The sequence below is a fragment of the Lycium barbarum genome, chromosome 11 (genome assembly GCF_019175385.1).
Source record: "Lycium barbarum isolate Lr01 chromosome 11, ASM1917538v2, whole genome shotgun sequence".
In the NCBI taxonomy this organism is placed as follows: Eukaryota; Viridiplantae; Streptophyta; class Magnoliopsida; order Solanales; family Solanaceae; genus Lycium; species Lycium barbarum.
The window spans coordinates 23,689,871-23,706,844 of record NC_083347.1 but is presented as its reverse complement, the minus strand read 5'-3'; the positions used below and the strand labels follow the sequence as shown (position 1 = coordinate 23,706,844).

The following is a 16,974-nucleotide window of genomic DNA, read 5'->3' as shown; positions in this document are numbered from 1 at the left end:
CTAGGGAAAACACTAAATGGGCGAGTTGAGCCAGTCGTTCTCTCTACGCAACAATTTACATTCGGTTTGGGATATGAGCCAACTGAGGAAGAAGTGAAGAAAGCACGAAAGAATAAAAGGAAGGAGATTGCATTGCCAAAACCTATTCCTACCATTGATCAAACTTTCTCAAAACCTTCAGATCTGATTGTTGAAGTTGCCTATGATGCTATCGTGGAGGGAGTCAAGAACCTGTTCGTGGAAGATGAAAATGATCATGCTGCGATAATCAAAGACTTTTCTGAAATATTGACTTTATAGGCTGCTGAGCCAGGACCTGAGTTGCAAAATTGAACTTCTATCTTAGCCCCGGTTCGTCGGGAGTTTCAGTATTTTCAGTTTAAATTTCCTTTTGTAGTAGGCCGGAGGCATCAACTAGAACATTTAGTTCCTTTTGTCATGTTGCCTCTATGTTTTGTTACGGCCTTTTTAAATTAAGATTCTGTCATTTTGTTTGAACGAACTACGTTTGGCCTGACTTCCTGTTGGATACGTAGGCAGCCCATATCGGGTTCGGCCACTCTTTTCAAATCATTTCAATATCTTTGTTTGTGGTTGGAACTACGTTTGGCCTGACTTCCTGTTGGATACGTAGGCAGCCCACATCGGGTTCGGCCACTTTTTCAAAATATTTCAGTGTTTTTGTTGTATGAGTGGAACTACGCATGGCCTGATTTCCTTTTGGATACGTAGGCAACCCACATAGGGTTCGGCCCCTTTATTAAAAAACAAAACAAACTCAAAAATCTTTATGTTCATCACGAACTACGTCTGGCCTGATTCCTTTGGGATACGTAGGCAACCCGAGGCGGGTTCGGCCCTTCTATCTTAAAATTTTTATCTTCAGTTTGTTCAAACATTTTGGTTCCTATAAAATACATAAGGATTTTTATACAAGACTTGGTCTTCCCACCGTTTAAATTCATGTGTTTTAGTATCTTGAAACTGGGACAAATTTTTGGAATCGGTCAAATCGCTTTCAAAATTTTTTCATTACAACTTTCTCACTTTTCGATCGTTTAGAACCAAGCGTTTCCAGGACTTGAAACTGGGACAAATTTCGAAGTCGGTCAAATCACTTTCGAAAACTTTCATTATAAGTTCTTATTTTTCAATTGTCCAGAATCAAGCATCTCTAAGACTGAAACTGGGACAAATTTTTAGAAGTAGCATAAAAGTGGTTTTAAACAAAAGTCCATCCATATTTCTAAAATGTGAGTAAATTCAAAAATCGAGTCTTCTTAATCATGTTACATATTAGAGCCACTAAGTATTTCCTTTCAAAGTCATCCAAATCTCATTACTTTTATTTTCAAAATACATTTTTTTTATAACTGAAACTCCCCGGCGAAGCAAGATATGTGGTGAGACATCGAAGAACGTGGACGCGACCGAGACAAAAGTCAATTCAAGGGCCAAGTTCCCCGACATGCACAAGTCAACCAATTTTCTTTTAAACTCACAATTTTTCTTTGTTGAGACAGGTCCAATTAACATGAACACGGTGCATGTATTAAATTATGGGCGTGATCAAAAAGTTAACTTTCTTCAAAATGCAAATACTCTTCAGCGTGGATGCAAAGGTAGCTTATGCCGAACGGTGGGCGTCGTTCCACTCATCACGAAATTTCAATTGCAACAGTGGACACAAGTTCATCTTCTCAACCAAGGGCTGTAAGTATAATTCTTTTAGACCCAGCTATTGATTCTTATCACTAGCAGTTGTTTTAGCTCGTGACATTCATCGATGGATCGAATACATATAATCATGGACACTGACCTTGATCACCTGTTATTGGTTAGAATTCCTCAATTTCGTCATCACTTCATACATGTTCAAATCATTATCAAATTCTTTTAGAATGAAGTATGTTAATAAGATAACAAGATCGAAATATTGCATCGTATATCAAATTGTGGGGTTAATTATAGATTTAACCCCCGTCACAATGGGACATCGAGTAAGATGTGGATATCTTTTTACAATATTATCTCTAAAGTGGACGTGGATTTACATTTACATTGTGGATGCGAGCATGGAAGTGAAAATAGAATTATATTACGGAAAATATACCTACAATTGTAGAAAGTGGATACAGATTTACGTTTTCGAAAGTAAAGCGGATTTATTTTGTACCGTATAATACAGGCGTGAAAGTCGACGTGGATTTATATTTTGTACCGTGAAAAGTGGGCATGGATTTACATTTTTGCACCATAGGAAGTGGACATGATTAGGCGCCCACCTTAGAATGCGGGTATGTCAATTTTCAATATAGGCGCCCACCTTAGAATGCGGGTATTTCGATTTTTAATTTAGGCGCCCACCTTAGAATGCGGGTATTTCGATTTTTAATTTAGGCACCCACCTTAGAATGCGGGTATTTCAAAATTTAATTTAGGCACCCACCTTAGAATGCGGGTATGTCAATTTTCAATTCAGGCACCCACCTTAGAATGCGGGTATTTCAATGTTCAATTCAGGCACCCACCTTAGAATGCGGGTATTTCAATGTTCAAATTAGGCGCCCACCTTAGAATGCGGGTATGTCAATTTTCAATATAGGCGCCCACCTTAGAATGCGGGTATTTCGATTTTTAATTTAGGCGCCCACCTTAGAATGCGGGTATTTCGATTTTTAATTTAGGCACCCACCTTAGAATGCGGGTATTTCAAAATTTAATTTAGGCACCCACCTTAGAATGCGGGTATGTCAATTTTCAATTCAGGCACCCACCTTAGAATGCGGGTATTTCAATGTTCAATTCAGGCACCCACCTTAGAATGCGGGTATTTCAATGTTCAAATTAGGCGCCCACCTTAGAATGCGGGTATGTCAATTTTCAATATAGGCGCCCACCTTAGAATGCGGGTATTTCGATTTTTAATTTAGGCGCCCACCTTAGAATGCGGGTATTTCGATTTTTAATTTAGGCACCCACCTTAGAATGCGGGTATTTCAAAATTTAATTTAGGCACCCACCTTAGAATGCGGGTATGTCAATTTTCAATTCAGGCACCCACCTTAGAATGCGGGTATTTCAATGTTCAATTCAGGCACCCACCTTAGAATGCGGGTATTTCGATTTTTAATTTAGGCACCCACCTTAGAATGCGGGTATTTCAATGTTCAATTCAGGCACCCACCTTAGAATGCGGGTATTTCAATGTTCAATTCAGGCACCCACCTTAGAATGCGGGTATTTCAATGTTCAATTCAGGTACCCACCTTAGAATGCGGGTATTTCAATGTTCAAATTAGGCACCCACCTTAGAATGCGGGTATGCCAATTTTCAATTTAGGCGCCCACCTTAGAATGCGGGTATTTCAATGTTCAGTTCAGGCACCCACCTCCGAATGCGGGTATCTTATATTTCAGTTCAGGCGCCCACCTCCGAATGCGGGTATCTTATATTTCAAGTTCAGGCACCCACCTCCGAATGCGGGTATCTTATATTTCAGTTCAGGCGCCCACCTCCGAATGCGGGTATCTTATATTTCAAGTTCAGGCACCCACCTCCGAATGCGGGTATCTTATATTTCAAGTTCAGGCACCCACCTCCGAATGCGGGAATCTTATATTTCAGTTCCGGCATCCACCTCCGAATGTGGATTCAACTTTCGAAGCAGTGGTTGCAAGTGTAACTTCTCCAACCCTGCCTTATTTACATATATTTCTTTATTGCTAACATTTGTTTTTAGCTGATGGCTTTTGGCAATATCAAAGTTGGCATCACACATCAAATCGTGGAACTATTTCTTCGGCAGCGAACTGGGGCAATTTGTCGGGAAGGATAATCAAACTTCCCGACACGGGTCAAAGATCTACCTCGAACACTCGTCTCTAATTGCAAGTATTCTCTTGCGTTCCAGCAATTCAATTTTCAGAATTCTAAAGTTTCTATCACAATACCCAGTGTTATCATAATTCAGCACTGGGACAATATTTTGCAAGTTTTGCGCCAATTGGGGTTCAAGTGTCGTAATTGTCCCAGAACTACACTCGACCTGATTCTCGTATAGCCCGAGATATGTAGGCAACTCAGAGACCGGAGTCCGGTCATAATCCTCTCAAGTTTCCTTTAGCCGGGACAAAATAGGCTACTGAGTCAACGTCTTTGCCCGACAACTCTTTCATCATTATCGGGCAAAGAGGGACAAGTTGTTGACACCCAATTTTGTCCCGCCTCTCTGCCAAAATACCTATTTTTAAGCTTCTAATATTTTTTTGAAAAAAATAAAAATATATATTATGTTTACTATAATTATTAGCCTCTTATCAATACCGACATTTTATTATTCTATTATAATAATAATTATTATTATTATTATTATTGTTATTATTATTTATTAATATTATTATAATTCACAATTCTTATCATTTCGGCATTTTTACCAGCTTACGCATTTATCTTTGCATAATTAAATAATAGTATTTATTTAGTGCGGATTTTCAAAGAAAAATAATATATATTATTACACGGCTATTATAACACCATATGATCTTATTACCCGAGTCTAATAATCACACATTTTTGGTATTAAGTAATATTTTGTCACCCTCGGTATATTCATTAATTAAAATGGGTCTTTTATTCAAATTTAAAGCCAAACTATTTCTTGCACTCGGTCCGCATTTTTACTTACCGGACCCCAAATCAAAGTCCGATTAACCCCTAATATTTTTTGGACTAGTCCATATCTCTTATCTCAATTTTTAGAATAATTCGTGTTTTAATTTATTAGCCTATTCTCTTAATACCCGGTCTAAAAATTGACCCAGTCCACAAATGGACCGGGTCTGACTCGTTTACTCAAAATAAGGGGAACCCTTTTAGGGTTTCCCCTCATTTTTCTCTTCCGCCTCATCATCGCCTCTTCTCCACCATCCTCCGCCTCTCCACCTCTCCACCATCCTCGTCCACCACCACCTCCACTAATCCACTCCGTCGCCACCCCATCACTTCACCCGACATCTCTGACACACCCCACTTCACTACGTGATCCCCACTTCACCACCGATATCCCACTCGCCTCCGACACCCCTGTCACACCCATCACTCCGACACCCCTGTCACACCACGTGACCACCATCTCCACCACACCCATACCCCCTTCGTGGCTCCCACTTCATCACCGACACCCCATCGACATTCCACTCACCTCCGACATCTCTGTCACACCATCTCCACCACACCCATACCCCCACGTGTGTCTGACACCCGCACCACACCTTCACACCTGTTCCCCCACTCCTCTCTCCTTTCCTCAAAACGAACACCCTAGCCCCAAATCCTAGAGGAGGAGCTATAAATAATCGTTCCTAGAACAGTTTTAAGGACCCCTTTTTTTGGAACAGAAAACCACCCCTAAGAATCAAGGTTGAGAAATCGCGAAAATCGGTTATAAAAGTCTCCCCTTTTCTTTTTTTTTTTCAGAATTCCCCAAGGAGACTGGGATTTTTTCCATTCTGTTGCTAAAATCCCCCTAAGTAGAAAATCCCAATTGTTTATGCGACCTTTTATTTCTGGGAATCAAATTTCGAAGTGTTCGAGTAGATATCGAAGCCCCGCACCCATTTCGCTGCACCCGAAGAAGGTAATTCCCTTTTTATTCTTATTTTCTATTTTTTTTCTCTGTTTTCATGATCAATGTGTTGGTTTTGGAACAGATGGATTAGTTAGATTAGTTCAGTCTCATGTTTAGTTAAGCTGGTTTGGTTTAATTAAGCTGGATTTTCCATTAGACTGATGTGGGATTTGAAGCATGCCTATTTGGCCTATTTCGATATATCAAGATGTGTGTCTGACTCATGGTTAGAATTGATGAATCCTGCTCAAAATAACCAAAAAATGTTTTAATATAGAGGAATGGATTACTGCTTATACTTGATTGATTAATAGCTGCCTAAATCATGCACATATCATCTTTAGTTTAAACCGAGCCTCTTCCTGTCTGCTTCATTGTTACTTTATGGCATGATTAGAAGTAAATCTGCTCATAAGTTTGGCTTTCCTTTATGGTTAATATAATCCCATTTGGTCAGTGAGGATTCCATAGGTACTAAGTGTTTATCTACGATTATACTAAGGATGATATACCTATCTGAATAGCTGGTGGTGTATGTTTAAATAATTTGTAATGCATGTTTAAAGGTTGTAACTCATTTGTTCAGGTTGTATGTCTTCCATTTTAGTGAAATAGCACACCATCTGTATAGTTGAAAGCATTATTAGATGTGTCATCTGAAACTAGCTTGATTTCTGTCCCCCTTAGCTGCGCTTTAGCCTGTCTGCAGTTACTTTGGTTACAATAAACATGTTTGGTCCTGTTTAGTTTAGTTTTCGTGATCATGTTGACTGTGCATGCTTCAATGTAAGGTTCAATTGGTTTACAGGTTTGTAGTTTCCTTCTCTTTCTTGCTGAAATGCTGCTTTGTTTGCTTAAGATGAGTTTTGAAAGTAATGACTTACTAAACTGGTGATGTTACGCTCAAGTACACTTGAAAGACTTGCTTTAAGAGGAATAAATATTGGCTGGCCAATATCAGATTGAACCCAGATTTTAGAAACAAAAGTTTGTTTCAAGTGCAAAAATAGATACTGTAAACTCAATCTGAGTATTCGAAACTGCTCATGGCCTACCTTTGTTGACTACCCAAATGCCGATATGCTTGGGTTGTATGTTCTTGCGTTCTTTTCCGTGAATCTGAATATATTCAACATTTTTTTACATATAGTTGTTACCTTTAGAATGCTACATGGATAAACCAATGCATATTTTTCCCAATTGCTTATTCAAATCTAAGACTTTGGGTATTTGTTAGTCTGTTATTTAAGACCTTCTCTGTTTAATTTTGTATGATCCTGGGAATATGCTAAACATTCTAAGTAATGCGATGATGTCTCGTCATAGTTCCAGTATGGTAAGTCATTGGCGGTGATGTATTTTTTGCTGCAAATATTAGTGTTCTGCTTAGTTCATGTAGAGAATATGGATTGGAAAATGGGCCTAAATGCTATAAAAACCCTTCCTAAATTCAATAGATATCTGCATGTCATGTTGGACTTGGTATGAATCATGAATTGGCAGCACATATTTTTTACTATGCATGATACGACATGTCTTATTTGAATGCTTCCAGTTGTTGTATGTTGCCAGTGCATTTAACTTATATTCCGAGCATCTTCATGCGAATGAATATGTGCTATAGCAGGTCCTGTACGTGATGTTATCAATTTCAGTTTGGGTTGTTTAGACTTTGTGTGTTTGTCGCAAGTGTATTCAAGTTGAAGTATGTATATAAGTATATTTGAAGTATGTTCATGAAAATATATATCCCTATGAATGTGTAATACATGAGGTATACATTAAGTATACGTAGTATATGTGCAATCCAATGGTCTGATCCTTTAATTCGCATTACACATTTTTAACTTTATTTGTTGATTAGATACTAATCTTTTTCCTTTCGTCTTATGCATGATCATCACATACGAGTTCGAGGGACTCACTTTTCCTCTACATTTGGTTGGGCTAAAAGCCCAACACGACTTTCTCTTGTGTCCAGCCAACCCGCAACAAAATAGAAGACTTTTTGGGCCAAGGCCCAATAGCGAACGAAAAACAGCCGCAGCAGTCCCTAAAACGGGCTGATCCATTTAATTTCCATCCTTTTTATCTTATTTTACTTTATGTATTTGGTTTGTATTATTCGACTAACCCCTTTTACTTTGTTTTGCTTTCTTAACTTAGATGAACTCTAGTAAATTAGTGGGTTAGTTTTAGCAAAGGGTAATTAGTTCAAGAAAGGCAAACAAACAATTCTATAAATTTTACTCTTTCTTTTTCTTTTCATGTTAAAACCATTTATAATGTTAATATTTATTTATTTAAAGATCTATTTGCAAAAAATAAAAAATGATTATATATATATATATATATATATATATATTTAAATGAAAGAAATTATGTTCTTCTTATCTAAACCTTCAAAATGTCATTAGTATGTAAAAATATAAAATCAAGTATTATGTTTACAAATAACTCTTCAAAATTTGGAATCAATCGCACATCATTTTAGCTAAACATAATTAATGAAAAATTAATGAAAAAGGAGGGAAATTTAAGTTCTTTTTTTTCGTCATAATTTTCTTCTAAAGAAAAAATAAGTTTAAGCATTTCTACAACACCGTATTGATATAATATAAGTGTATTGATATAATATGAGTTTACTTAAGACTCACATTAGCTATTTTATATTTGTTTATGCTCTTAAAATCACAGAAAAGAATTATTAATATCTCTCCGTTTGGTTTGTTTCAAATATTTATTAAAATATTGTACAAACCCGCGTCTTCTTCTATATATATATTCTATGCAAATCTTATTTTAAGAAGCATTATTATTTAAATCTTTTTTAGCAATTTTATAAGTTTTATTCAAAATGACGTTTGAAATCTTCTTTTATGTAAATTATTATATTTTCTCTAAATCTTATATCAAGCAACAATTTATATTTTTTTAAAAATTTCAGTAGTATTTATAAGCTATTTTCTTTAACTTTAAATATTATATTTGCATCCCTATCCTTAATTAATCAACCTAAGTTGGTCGGATAACCGTAAGTTAACGGATTCTAAAGGATGCCTAACCCCTTCCCTTTAGGATAATATAGAGCCCTTACCTAGAATCACATTGGTTAAGCAGATTATTAATTGAGGTTTAGTTTTTAACTTTGCCTTAGCTAATATTTGGGTGTCCTAATTCACCGTTAAATTAATTAGGTGGCGACTCCTTAAATAAAACAAATAGGAATCACCAATGTGTCATACTCCTGATTTAACCCGGTTAAAATGGGGTGTGACAATTATACCACATGCGCCCTGATTGTTTTAAACCATATAATGATCTTTGTAATCTGATTAAATACATTTCCCGAGACTTTAAACCAAATGCTTCAGGCATTTTATATCCTTCAGGATTTTTCATATAATTTTCATTATCAAGTGAGCCATAAAGATAAGCTGTAACCACGTCCATCAAATGTATTTCAAGGGTTTCATATACAGCTAAACCGATGAGGTATCGAAATGTTATAGCATCCATAACTGGTGAATACGTTTCTTCATAGTCGACGCCGGGTCTTTGAGAGAATCCTTGTGCAACAAGGCGTGCTTTGTATCTCACTATTTCATTTCTCTCATTTCTTTTCCGTACAAAGACCCATTTGTGGCCAACTGGTTTTATACCATTAGGCGTTTGGACTACAGGTCCAAAAACCTCACGTTTAGCAAGTGAATTCAATTCTGATTAAACTGCTTCTTGCCATTTTGTCCAATCATATCTTCGTCGACATTCTTCAACATATTGAGGTTCCTGATCCTCATTGCCTTTCATAATATTTAGTGCAACATTATATGCAAAAACACTATTCACCACAATTTTCAAACGATTGAAGTTGACCTCATCACCAGTAAAACTTAATGATAGTTCTTTACTCACTGGAGTCTCGGGTTTGCTGATTTCTTCAGGAATATCAGGATTAATCAGATCTTGAATCTCTTCATGAGATCCTTTCATAGAGTCATTTTGATCATTGTTTGTATTTCTTTTTCTAGGATTTTTATCCTTGGAGTCCAATGGCCTACCACGCTTCAGGCATGGATGAGATTCAGAGGCTATGACACTAGTAGATTGTCCTTTGGAACATCAATTCGAATAGGCACATTCTCTGCAGGGATATGCGACTTAGTTATTCTTTTCAAATCAGTAAATCCGTCTGGCATTTGATTTGCTATTTTCTGCAAGTGGATGATCTTCTGGATCTCCTGCTCACATATAGGGGCACGTGGATCAAAATGAGATAGTGATGAAACTTTCCACGCAATTTCTCTTTTGGTTTCTTCTTTTCTCTCTCCCCCTAATTGTGGGAAATTTATTTCATCAAATCAACAATCTGCAAATCGTGCAGTGAATAAATCTCCCGTTAATGGTTCAAGGTAGCGAATAATAGAGGGTGATTCAAACCCAACATATATTCCTAACCTTCTTTGGGGGGCCATCTTAGTGCGTTGTGGTGGTGCTACTGGCACATACACAACATAACCAAAGATTCGGAAATGAGCAATATTTGATTCATGACCAAATACTAATTGTGACGGGGAGTATTTATTATAATGAGTCGGTTTGAGGCGAATAAGGGATGCTACATGTAAGATAGCATGACCACAAACGGGGTAGTAGGCAACCGTGTTTTCATAAGTAATGGTCTTGCTATCAATTGCAAACGCTTAATAAATGACTCAGTAAGGCCATTTTGGGTATGAACATGAGCTACAGGATGTTCAACCTTTATCCCAACTGATAAACAATAATCATCAAAAGCTTGGGATGTAAATTATCCAGCATTGTCAAGACGTATAGCCTTAATAGGATAATCTGGGAACTGTGCCCTTAAGCGTATTATTTGTGCCAATAATTTCGCAAACGCCAGGTTGAGAGACTATATGAGGCATACATGAGACCACCTCGAAGACGCATCTATTAGAACCATAAAATATCTGAATGACCCACAAGATGGGTGAATAGGTACACATATATCCCCATGTATACGCTCTAGAAAAGCAGGGGATTCAACGTCAACTTTCATTGGTTATGGCCTGGTTATCAATTTTCCCTGATGACAAGCGACACATGAAAATTCACTACTTTCAAGAATCTTCAAGTTCTTAAGTGGATGCCCATTTGAATTTTAAATAATTCGTCTCATCATTATTGATCCAGGATGACCCATTCGGTCGTGCCAAAGCACAAAAGTTCCTGAATCGTTAAACTTCTGGTTTACGATTGAGTGTGCTTCAATTGTACTAATTTCTGCATAGTATAGGCCAGAAGACAAAGTTGGTAATTTCTCCAAAACATATTTCTGGCTGGAGACATTCTTTGTAATAATAAGATATTCATCATTTGTTTCATTTAATGTCTCGACGTGATACCCATTACGGCTGATATCTTTGAAACTCAACAAGTTTCTTGGGGATCTAGAAGAGAGTAATGCATCTTCTATAACAAGTTTCGTCCCCTTAGGTAGAAATATAGTAGCTCTTCCGGAGCCTTCAATTAATTTTGAATTTCCAGAAATTGTACTAACATTTCCCATTTTCTTAAGCAAGTGAGAAAAGTATTTCTCATTTTTGAATATGACATGCGTTGTCCCACTATCAATCACACAAATATCTTCACGATTGGTCATTGATCCATATGATATTTGAGGATTTTCTATATATTCTTCAAAACGAAAGAATAGACAAAGTAAACATCGAAGTAGATATTATGATTAGACAAAGCATTACACACGCTTTATTACATATATTACTATTAAACAAAGCATTACACACACTTCATTTACATAACTATTGAAACATAACCACATTAGCTAATACAAACGACATGTATGGAATATCTAAGTTATTACAAATCCATCATCCATCATCGATCAGATGATCTATTTTCCCTTCAGGCTGTTCAAAGAAATCTGCCACATCTAGATGCATGAGTTCAACATTATCTTCATAAATGAAATTTGCTTCGGCATTCTTTTCGTCCTTTTTGAGGGAGGTATGATATAGCTCAACTAGGTGCTTTGGCGTACGACAGGTACGTGACCAGTGCCCCTTTACTCCACATCGGAAGCATTTATTTTCTGAAATTTTCTTTTGCACAGCTTCATGCTTTTCATCCTTCCTTTTACACTGCTGGTGGTGAAGGGTATTATTTGGTGCAAGACGAGAATCATGATTAAAATTCCTTCCTCGACCACGACCATGACCACGACTGGGGCCACGACCTCTTCCACGCCTAGAATGGCGAAAATTTGCCTCATTCACTTCAAGGAATGGCGCAGTACCAGTGGGTCGGCTTTCATGATTTTTCATTAATAATTCATTATGTTGTTCAGCAACTAAAAGATGTGCAATGAGTTCACAGTATTTCTTGAACCTCATTTCTCAGTACTGCTGCTGCAGGAGCATACTCGAGGCAGGAAAAGTGGAGAATGTTTTCTCCAGCATATCATGCTCAGTAACATTTTGACCACATAATTTTAACTGAGAAATAATTTTAAACATTGCAGAATTATATGCCTTAATAGATTTAAAATCTTGTAGCCTTAAATGGAGCCAATCATAATTTGCTTGCGGTAGTATGACCATCTTCAGGTGATCATATCTATCTCTCAGATCATTCCACAGCGTAAGAGGATCTTTAACAGTGAAATATTCCATTTTCAAATTCTCATCAAGATGATGGCGGAGGAATATCATTGCCTTGACACGGTCTTGGTTTGATATCTCATTTTTATTTTTGATGGTGTCTGCCAGACCCATCGCATTAAGGTGAATCTCGGCATCAAGAATCCAAGACATATAGCTATTGACGGATATATCTAAGGCTAAAAATTCACGTTTAGTAAGATTTGTCATTATTAAAGGGAAAAAGAAAGTCAATACCTTCGAGGCCTTTAAAGTATTTGCTCGAGATAACAGAGTCTCGTGCTGATAACGTAGTATAAAATAAAGACTAACTTAATTCATAAAGTACAAAATGTACTAAATGATGAAATAGGTAAGACAGTATGTAACTATTGCTTTGTATTAATATTACTTCTCCTCCACTCAACATTGCATATGTGTTTCCTATTTATAGGAGCAACATACAAAGGATAAGTGACCAAGTAGACTTGGTGACTAATTCATAAAACTTACACGTATGAATTCCAAGATGAGCACAAGATAGTTAATGCACATCCACTACTTGGGATATTTACAACAAAACGGAAATTATAGTAGATAGTGTCCTAACTGAAATGATAATCACAACGTCAAGATGGCCGAGTTGGTCTAAGGCGCCAGTTTCAGGTACTGGTCCGAAAGGGCATGGGTTCAAATCCCATTCTTGACAGAGTTTCTTTTTTTACTCTTTAATTTGAAGTTTCGGTGATCATTTTTATTTCTTCTTCAATATTATTGTAATTTGTAGTACACATATCCTTTTTAAGGAGTTATTTAGTTAATAATTAAGACCTGCAAGTATTGTAATATAGAGATTTTTTTTTTTTTTTGGATATACAACATATAACTTAAATTTTTGTATAAATTATTGTATGAGCTTGGAAAATATTTTGAAAAGAGTTTCAAATATATTTTTACTATTTTGAATGCTTTATTCATGTATAGCTAATCGTAAAACATTAGTCTTGATATAAAATGATATAGGAATTGACGTATAAACTATACATATATCAATTATACTGGAATTAAAACCAAAGATTGGTTACCAATACATATATTACGTATACCATAATAACTATTTTGTCCAATACATCTAAGTGAAAATGCAAACATCTGTCCAGGATTATAACTCGAGCCGGTTAGTAGAAGATCATGTGTCCTACAAATTATGAGCGTTTTTTCTTGTTTTGGTGTGAAGTTTGACAGAGTATTATGGTAGAAGAAGCCAAGAAGGAGTTCAATTAGAATTTTCCCACTATTTTTGGATGGTAATATGAAGGTAGCCTCGTATTAATCTGGTATAAGGAGAAGCTAATTTGCACTTTGTTGACACAACATTCAGTGAAAAGAGATATCATCGCACCTTATTTTTCTGTACAAACAAGTCAAGACTTTGAGGGATGGTCATACTCATGGTCCTCAACAGCTAAACCAATTCTATAACGGCCAATTTGCAGGAATGGCCTTCGTTGGGGGTGGTCTTTAATTTTTGTCCCTTAAATTGGTGGTCTTTAATTTTTACCCTTCGCTTAATACCCCGAGGTCCTGGATTCAAATCTAGGCTCAGTAAAAAAAAAAAAAAATTATTCGCAAGGCATAAGTTGGGATTCGCCCTTAAGGCAAACTTTTAACCAAAATTAGGCCTTAAGGTAGAGGTTTGCAAAATTCCAGCAAAGTAATTTTTTTTTTTTTTTGCCTTAAGGCAGAGTTTGAAACCCAACTTATGCCTTGAGAATCCCAACTTATGTCTTGTCATTTTTTTTTTTAATTTTTAATTGAGCAGGGGTTCGAACCCCAACCAAGGGCTTTTAGCGAAGGACAAAAATTAAAGATCACCAATTTGAGGGGAAAAAATTAAGGGAGATTGACGTATATATACGTATGAATAGGGTATATTTATGAAATATGACAATACTTTTCAGTTTACAAAACATAACGATAAATGTTTTACAAAACATATACGGAAATTTTTGCTCAAAATTGTGTATGGAAACTATATGAAATGCGTATATCTCGCTCAAAACTTAAAAATTTCGCCTCAAAATTTCGTGTATAAAAACTGTATCAAATATGTATATCATGTTCAAGGCTCAGAATTCTCACATTTTTCGTATATGGAAACTGTATAAAAAGGATATGAAATTTGTATAACTATGTAAATTTGTATAAGTTCATGTTAGCTTTTTAAAAATTGAAAACAACTACAGTAACATTGTAATATAGTTTTCGTACAAATTTGATACAACAACAATAACAACACCAACATAGGAAACTCAATATACAATTTTCATACAAACTCGGTATACAATTATCATACAACTTAAATACAAATTTGAATCTCGCTTCAAAATTTGAAAAAAAAAAAAATCACGCTTCAAATCTCGCGTAGGGCTTAAAATTTCATACAAATTTCCCTTGTTTTGCCGTTTCGCACCAATTGGAGAACTAGAGATTAATACATTAGCCAGTTCAAACCATGCTCCGGCAGCATCTTTGAAGAACACAGAATTGTGAAAAAACGCAGATCTGAAAAAAACACCAATCCCTCCATTTTTATTAAAGACTTTTGATTTGGTTGATGATATTTAATTGTATAATAGAAACAGAGAACGAAAAAAAAAAAGGGAAGGGAAGGGTGTTGGCTGTGGAGTTTGGGAGGAAATATAGAACAGGGAGAAGGGGGAGGGAAAGGGAAGAATGGGGCTGTGGAGTTTCAAAGGAAATATAGAACAGGGAGAAGGGGAAGGGGAAGGGAAGGGTGGGACGGATCTGAACAATATAAAACAGAGGATAGGAAAAAGGGGGAAGGGTGGACTTTTAATATTTTCAGGTCTAATATGTTTTGTAATTAAATTGTTATATTTTGTAAATAAAGAAAAGTATCTTTATATTTTGTAATATGTAGTTTTAAATAGTATTATTAGGTCATTTTCCCAAAAATTAAAGACCATTCCTTTTGAAGGATATTTCGTGCCAAAAAATGCCTATAACACTGCTGTTTAGGCTTGGGCCAGGCTAATGGGCCTAGGGAAGTTTAGTTGATGAAATAACATTTTTTTGTGCGGATAGTCCTTCAAAAGCACTAGTCTTTAATTTTTGTCCGTCGAATTGGTGGCCTTTAATTTTTACCCTTCACCTAATACTTCAAGATTCTGAGTTCGAACCCCAACTATAACACCTCGTATCTTAGAACTCATGTTAGACTCGTAACGTTAGAGTTTTAGAGAAAAATTTGAAAGTTTGTACGTATTACGAAAGTGGTTGACCAGCCTACTTCGGGCACCCGTAACTCCTTGATTAGTTGATAATTTGAGAAAACTTAAAACATGAAAGTTGTATCCCTTTGGAATAGATTTCCAACGGTATCTTATGGAGCACAAACGGAGCCTCGTGCTAAGAGTTATGCCTGTTTTACTATCACTGGTTGGAGCAGAATTTTCAGATCTTGGGTTACGTTTTTAGCATTTTCCTACTCGAATTGAGACTCCTTATTTTATTATTGTATGAAGTAAAAACGTCCCTAACACTATTCTAAACCCTAAGAGACTATTCTTTTTCTCTCTACCCCCATCCCTAAAGAACCTAGACACTTTAATCTTGCAAGAAACTCATTCTTGCAATCAAGAAAAATCAAGAAACCTTCAAGAATTTGGTTTGGAAATCTAGTTTCCTAAGGTTTCCTCCAAGGTAAATATTTTAATCAAGAACCTTTGTATTCTACAAGATTTATCATTTATAAAGACTAGAATAAATCCATCCATCTCATTACCCTATAAAAATCAAGAGTAGTAAAAAGTTGGAGAAAACTCTAGTATTTTTCTGTTGAGTTTCATTCCGACCAGCCATATTAATTTGGTGTTTCCCGATAATCTAACCGTTGGATCAAGCCCAAATTTTAACTGAGTGTTCATAACACATAAGTATAAAATATGAACGGTGAAGATTGGATTTGGAGGTCCGGAGCAGTACCCTTTGAGCCACGAACAGTAGCTACGAAAATCAGTGAAAACCCTCTCAAGGTTTCCAAATTCAAAGCTTTTGGAATTCTTCTTCAAAGATTCAGACTTTTCTTCAAGTTTTGGAGCATTACCAGGTATGTAGAGTTGCTATCTACGTGTGGGAACATCATTGTTCTTCCCCACGCCTCTTAATCCATAAAGTATGATTCTTTACGAAAACTAGGGTTTCTACACCATGCTCATAACAACCCTAGGTCCATGTCCATGATTATATTATGTATGAATTGCTATTATTCTATCATTGTGTTCTTAATAACTCCATATGATTATTGAGAATCAGTCCGTAATCCATGAAAACTCATATCTTGTATTCCATGGGTTCTTGCATGCATGTTTTTAGCTAAAAATGATTATTTCATGGATATCCTACATGTCTACAAGTTTTCATGTAACTATATTATATAATTACTTTCATGCCATGATACAGGATACACACATGCTAAATACAAGCTATTTCGTGAAACCACGTTTATAAGTTATTTCGTGAAATCATGATTACAAGTCAAGTACAAGTTAATTCACGAAAATCATGGGCTTCTTAACCAATTATATCATGTTCATGTTTTTGGGAGTTGCACGAATTACCGAGAAGGCTCAGATAGCCTGAAACTACGTAGCCACCGT

At 36.1% G+C, this 16,974-nt stretch overlaps 1 non-coding gene across 1 annotated transcript; it reads left to right on the top strand.

The window, feature by feature from the left end:
• The first annotated feature begins 12,920 nt into the window (after positions 1-12,920).
• TRNAL-CAG (transfer RNA leucine (anticodon CAG)) lies at positions 12,921-13,001 on the top strand. The gene has a single exon. It is a non-coding gene; the product is annotated as a tRNA-Leu (tRNA).
• The last annotated feature ends 3,973 nt before the right edge of the window (positions 13,002-16,974 follow it).